The sequence below is a fragment of the Sminthopsis crassicaudata genome, chromosome 1, assembly GCF_048593235.1.
Source record: "Sminthopsis crassicaudata isolate SCR6 chromosome 1, ASM4859323v1, whole genome shotgun sequence".
Lineage (NCBI taxonomy): Eukaryota > Metazoa > Chordata > Mammalia > Dasyuromorphia > Dasyuridae > Sminthopsis > Sminthopsis crassicaudata.
In genome coordinates, this window is record NC_133617.1 from 267,347,167 (window position 1) to 267,354,150 (window position 6,984).

The 6,984-nt window shown below is 35.2% G+C and overlaps 1 long non-coding RNA gene across 1 annotated transcript in view; it reads left to right on the top strand.

The window, feature by feature from the left end:
- LOC141549317 (uncharacterized) overlaps positions 1–6,384 on the top strand; it is a 96,236-nt gene extending 89,852 nt beyond the window's left edge. Inside the window, exon 3 of the long non-coding RNA XR_012484322.1 lies at positions 4,003–6,384. This is a non-coding gene — a long non-coding RNA (uncharacterized LOC141549317). The remainder of the gene's footprint in view (positions 1–4,002) is intronic.
- The last annotated feature ends 600 nt before the right edge of the window (positions 6,385–6,984 follow it).

A 6,984-nucleotide genomic window follows, 5' to 3' on the forward strand; every position in this document is an offset into this window, starting at 1 on the left:
ATTGAGTTTTTACACAACTGTGTATGTCCTTGTAAAATGACATTTTATTTTCTCTAACACATTCTATTAGCGTGCTTCTTACAGCATTAATTGTTTTCCCATTATTGTAAGAGCCTGTGAATTAACAAGGGATTATTGACAAAGGATTATAGTTATGCTCTTGGGTTTCTTGATGGTTAATTATGGCTCTATATTTGATTTAAAAGGTTGAAGCAGCAAATCTCAAATGTTTTAATTTTTTGTTTATATGGGTTATATCTATCAATATTTATAATATTTGAAATTTAAAATAACTTTTAAAACTATGTACCTATTTATTTAAAGTAACTAAAAACACATTGCATATAATATAAATGTTTCTAAAAAAACAATGCTCTGAAAAATAATTTTCTAAAGCAAAAAAAATGTTATGAGGCAAGTGTTTTTATTTGTTTTACATGTTTTTGGAAATCTCTTCAAGCTCTGGCTTATAGAAGACAGCTGGATTCTCATATCTGTTTCTGCATTCAGTCTGTTGAAATATGTTATTTGGTTGAAGTATATGAAGAAAATCCAGTCTCACCCAGATATGTAGTTGGACAAGGAAGGAATATTTCAACAGGCAAATAGTATCTTAGTATTTCTGTGAAAAAAATAATCTCAACCTCAAAAACTCATGAAAGGGTCTCAGGCCTCTTAGTGTACTGTGGACCATGCTCTGAAAACTATGGGCTTATGAAGATATGGCTCTAAAGTAAAGAAAAAAAAGGATTAATTCATAGAGTTTTGTCTAATACAAATCCCTCATATAGTTTAACTTTCAATCTCCTCTTCTTTTCTAACCTGTGATCTTTCTTGAGTATCTATTGCCTTTAGCACTGAATCTTAGTGGGGGGGGGGGTTGTTATTAAAGCTTTTTATTTTCAAAATATATACATAGATAATTTTCAATATTCACCCTTACAAAACCTTGTATTTCAAAAGTTTTCCCTCCCTTCTCCCCATCTTCCCTAGAGGGCAAGCAATCTAATATATGTTAAACATATGCAATTCTTCTATACATATTTCCACAATTATTTTGCTATATAAAAAAAAAGAAAGAAAGAAATCAGGTCAAAAAGGGAAAGAATGAGAAAGAAGAAATGTAAGCAAATTACAACCAAAACAATGGATCACAACTCTATAGTGTGATCCACACTCAGTCCCCACAGTTCTCTCTCAGGGTGCAGATGGCTCTCTTCATCACAAAACCATTGGAACAGGCCTGAATCAACTCGCTGTTGAAAAATCACTTCCATCAAAATTGATCATTGTATAATCTTGCTGTTGCTGTGTACAATGTCCACCTAGTTTTATTCACCTCACTTAGCATCAGTTCATGTCCAAGCCTGTCTGAAATCATCCTGCTGATCATTTTTATACAACAATAATATTCCATAACATTCATATACCATCACTTATTCAGCAGTTCCTTGCCACTACAAAAAGGGCTGCTATATTTTTGCACATGTGGGTTCCTTTCCCTCCTTTATGATCTCTTTGGGATATAGGCCCAATAGAGATCAGAGGGTATGCAGAGTTTGATAGTTCTTTGGAGAATTGAATCTGTAAATTGAAATAATGGTTTTTCAGGCGAATTATTTACACAATTACAAAAATATTGTCAAAGTAAACAATTTGGAAAACCTTCAGGACTCTGAAAATTACAATACTAGTCACTACTACAGAAGATTTTTGAAGAAATATGCTTCTCACCTCTTAGCAAATAACTTCCCTCAACAGATTAAACAAAGTAAAACATAATTTGATACTACTTGTTATTTATTACCTACAAACAATCTTGTATCTCCCCCATTCATTAAAACCCCTAAAATTTAATTTTTTCCTTCCATTGACATTATCATCTTATGTTTCTTCTGCCTTTTTGTGGCTAACATCCTGAAAAAGGAGTAACCACTTTGTTTCCTCTCATTCTCTTCTTAACTCTATGACCAGGCTTCTGATCTCATAATTCCACGGAAACTAATCTCTTCAAAGTTACTAAAGATCTCTTAATGGCCAAGTCCAATGTTTTTTTTTTCTCAGTCCTTATGCTTCTTTAGCACTCTTACAACTTTTCATGCTTCCAATTAATCTTTTCTCCTTGATTCTAGGCTTTGGTTCTCCTCCTACCTATCAGACCACTCTTCAGTCTACTTTCCTGGATCCTCATCTAGTCCACCCACTCTAACCATAGGTTTCCCATATGTCTCTGTCTTAAATTCTCTTCTTTTCTCCTTCTGTACTACTTGGTAATCTCACAATTCCTTTGAATTCAATTACTGTCTCTATGCTGATAATTTTGAAATCTATCTACCCTGCCCTAATCTTTCTGCTGGCATCCAGTCTCACATCTTCAATTGTTTATCAGATATCTCAAATTGTAGGTCAAGTAGATGTCTTAAGCTTAACATGTCTAAAACTGAACTCATTTTTCCGTTCCCCTGAAATATTCCCTCTTTCCAAATTTTGTTCTTCAAAGTTACCTCCATCCTCCAGGCTTGAAAACTAGATGTTATCCTTCACTCCCCACTATCTCTCATGCCACCAGTACTCTGTATTCCTTCTATTGTTGAGGCCCATCATTTTACCTTTTTAATATCTTCTTAGTACTACCCTTTCATTGATACGAGCGGTCATCTCCTCACTCCTGGATTGTTACAATAGCTTGCTTGTTGATTTGCCTACCACAAGTCTCTTTCTATTCCAGCCATTCATTCAGCCACCCCACCTCAATAAACTCCACTGGTTCCCTATTTACCTCCAAGATAAAAAAAAACAAACTCCTCTGTGGTATTCAAAGCCTTTCATAACCTAACCTGTCCTCTTCTACTCCCCTTCTATTGGCTCCAGTCAACCCAGCTATCTCTACTAGATGTTTCTAGGGAGCTAGCTAGGAGGTGTTTGCAAGTCACATGGGTTAATTCCCAACCTGGGATCTTTCTTCAGATTTTTTCCTATTGTACTTTGAGGACCCCTGTTCTACCCCAAGTCTTCTTGATTTTTCACCAGTCTATGTTTCCTCTGAGATGCAAACTTATTGTATTTGTGGGGGAAATCTGGAGAACCACAATTATAATTTTTAAGAAATTGTTTTCTTCTGTGCTTGTTTACAATTAGTTTTTTTCATAATTTTCTTGATTTTCTTACATTATTCATTCTTTTTTTCTAATTTTTCTTTAATCTCTCTTACTTGATTTTTAAAGTTATTCCAGTAATCTTTTTCACACTTTTTTTCTTTGGAGTAGAAATAGCTGTTTTAACTTCACTATTTTAGTTTAGTTTAAACCTGAATCTTCTTGATTGCCATAGTAGCTATCCATGGTTCAGTTCTTTCCCTTTTTTTTCCTTACTCATTTTAGCAGTTTTATTTCACATCTGTTAATTTTGTGTTAGAATTAGGCTCTGGTCCTGAGACGTGGGAGATAATGTCTCAGGCTTCAGGGGTTTTTTGTTATTTTTTCTCAGTTCTATATGGGGGCCTGACTCTATCTGGGAAAAAATACCTGAGTACTCCTCTCCACCCCTGAGCCATGACCAAGGCCCCCCTCCCTTCTTACCTCTCCTCCACAATGCTATCACTGTTAATTCTTTTACTCCCTGTAGTTCCCTTCAAGATTGCAATCTTCAGTTTACCTCTCTGTCCTGGAATCAAAATCAAGGACTCTATTCTTCTTTGAGGGCTCACAGCCAGGAAAACCTCACCCCCTGTGCCCTCATGTGTGCTCATTCCAACCTAGCCTATAGTCAAGCCCAGGGACATGTTTGGTCAGTACACTGGGACCATGTCTAGCACCAGTGGAGGGCCATGGGGGAGGGAGCCTTTCAAGCTTTTTCTAATCAGCTGCCTAATCCATACCCTTGCCTGTAGGTTGAAGGCTCCTGAAGCGCAGGCTGCCTCAATACAGTTGCCCCACAGAACTTCTTGTTTGTTTATAGCTGTCCCTAGGATTTGTTGTTCATTAATTCTTTGATGTCTTCCAGGAGATTTCTCCACTTCAATCAGGCCAGACCAACAGCCTCGAGGTCAAGTCTTTCCAAAAGTCCTCCCATGGTGCAGTTGGACAACTACTTTACCTCAATTTTTAATTGTTTTTGCAGCTCCAAATTCACTTTAAGGATTTATTTTAAATTGTTTGTGGGGAAATTTGGGAGAGCCAAGTAATTTCCTGTCTTATTCCAGCATCTTCCCCTAATCTTCTATTACTATTTTTCAAATATACACCAATGCAATTGTAATTAATGAAACACAAATACACTTAAAAGCATTACTGCTATTTTAATAGCTTTGTGCCATCATGCATTTTCTCAATCAGGGAATACTAAAAATATAAATACTATCTTATAGTGGTCTATGAAGTCATTTTACATTTTATAGGGTCTTCAAACTCAAAAACTTTGGTAACTAATACTCTAATTCAGGAGTTCTCAAACCATGGCCCGCAGGCCAGATGCAGCCCGTTGCGTTATATCAAATGGGCGGAGGGGAGGAGACAGAGTGTGAGTTTTTGTTTTTACTATAGTCTGGCCCTCCAACAGTCTGAGGGACAGTGAACTGGCCCCCTATTTAAAAACTTTGAGGACCACTGCTCTAATTCATGTAGAGCAGGAGCTCTTCTTATCTGTCTTTTTGTCATAACTTCTTTAGCAGTCTGCGAAGCCTACAGACCCCTTCTCTGAATACTGTCTTTAAATAGATAAAATTAAATGCATAAGATTATAAAGTCTATTATTGTGAAATATGGTTTTCAAAAAAATTAATACATTCACAGACCACTAGCTAAGAAACCCTGATAATAGAGGTATGATGTAGCAGAAGTACAAGACCAGGAATAAGACCTGGGTTCTAGTCCTAGCTTTACCAGCTTTACCAGACTTTGTGTCTGATGTTGATAGGTGATGGTGGTGGTGATGATAATATATTTTGCATTTCTATAGTTCTTTAATGCTTTTGAATTACTTTATAAATATTGTCTCATTTTATCCTCACAACAACCCTAGGAGATCGATGCCATTATTCTCCTTATTTTACAGAGAAGAAAACTTAGGCAAAGGTTAAATAAATCCCTGAGTCCAGACCTAGCACTCTATCCTCTATATCAGATAGCTTCATTTATGAAATGAAATATTTGGAGGTAGAGATCTTTAAAGATTCTGCCAGTTCTAAACATTCCATGATTCCAGAAAACAGAAAAGAATATTGACATCTTCAGGATTCTCGCTTAAAAGATTAGTGTGGAGAAGTAAATAGTGAGGTAGTATGGAAAGGGAAAAAGAAGTACAAGAAAAACATTGAATGTTACTTGAAAAGTTCAATTAATCCTTCAGCTGCAGTCTAAGCAAAGAAGAAACTCTGACTGGTCTTGCCCTTGTCGTGTAATATTTATTGCTTCACCTGAACTCTAGCTGGTGAGATATGCAAGGTAAACAGAACCAAGGTTTCTAAGTCCCTTCCCTATTGTTTACCACTGAACTCTTTTTTCATATTGATGAATGGTTCTAATAGTCCCACCTCTGAAAAAATAAACTCCTGGAACTTAAGCATATAGTACATACATACACACAAACACACATATGTGTGTGTTTGTGTGTAATCATTTAGAATCAGTGATGAATAAAATTAAAAAGTTTATGTGCCATCTTTTCCTTCCATAGAATATAACAAGCAATCTATATTCCTTCCTTCTCCCTGCCCCAAAAGATAGAGAAAATAAATTGAACTCTTTGGGAAAATTCTAACCTAGAAGATTAAATCTCAAGATATGTAAAGTGCCTTCTGTCTATAGATGCCATTCTATCCTGCCACCAAAAGATAAAGGAAGATTACATTTAATAGAAACATGTAGAATAAAATTTAGGTGACAGAGGTAATAATAAAAACATTTGAAAAGATGCTATTCAAAGACAGACTCTCCAAGCTTTCTCTTGCATCTTGAGAATGACCATTGTAGACCCAAAAGGAAATTAAAATTTTCAAACAACAGTGTTAGTGAATGAATAGATGACCAGCCACTTCTATCAGATTTTATTAATTCCGAACCTTTCATATTCATTTGCAAAACAACAATGGTGTCAAATTAAATTAGACTGGACATAATTTTTTCAAACTTATATGAAGAATAATTGCCCTTATGAACTACACAAGCACTTATCCATGATAATAGGGCACAAAATCCCAAAATGAAACATCAAAACCACACTTATAAAAAAAAAATTTGAAGTTGTAGTAGATGAAGCTCTTTTACTACTATTAACACTCACAAAGGAGGAAAATAGGCAGACAGTGCTGATCACACAAAGATATCTGCTAATGAATACATCGATTATTTGATTCCTATTTGATTCCAAAAACAAACAAAAAAAAAACAGATTAAGAGATTCCTTTTAGTATATATCAAATAATTCTAAAGACTTATATTAACATGCAAATTGTAAGTTCCTTGAGGGAGAAAGCAATTATGGTTTTGGTTTTGTATCCATTAGTCCTACTTGGCACTGTTATTGAATTGTTTGTGTCTACCAACAATGTGTGAAATAAGATACTCAAATTTCTTTTCCCAGCATTGAGTTTTGTCTAGGAACCAAGTAAATATGTTTCTTTATGTTCTTAAAACTACAAATAGAAGCATATCATGGATCCTAAGCAAAGGGAATTTAGTATAACAGAGTGCTTTCATTTTATCATGCCAGGCATAATTTCATATTTCATAGGTCAATTTCTTAAACATGACATTGGTTAAATAAGATAAAAAGAAAACCTTATTACTCAAATCATGTGTAAGTTCAGTCCCAAAGCCCATTATTATGGGACTCTCTCCTTATGTGAAGAGGTCAATGCCCTGGGCCTACATGAGGTTGTGGGATGGAATTGATAAGAGAAGAGAGCTTTTGATTTCTTTTCAAATTTTCAAATTGCTTCATCTCTTTAGACTTTAGACTTACTTCTGGCTTCTAATTTTGAGAGAT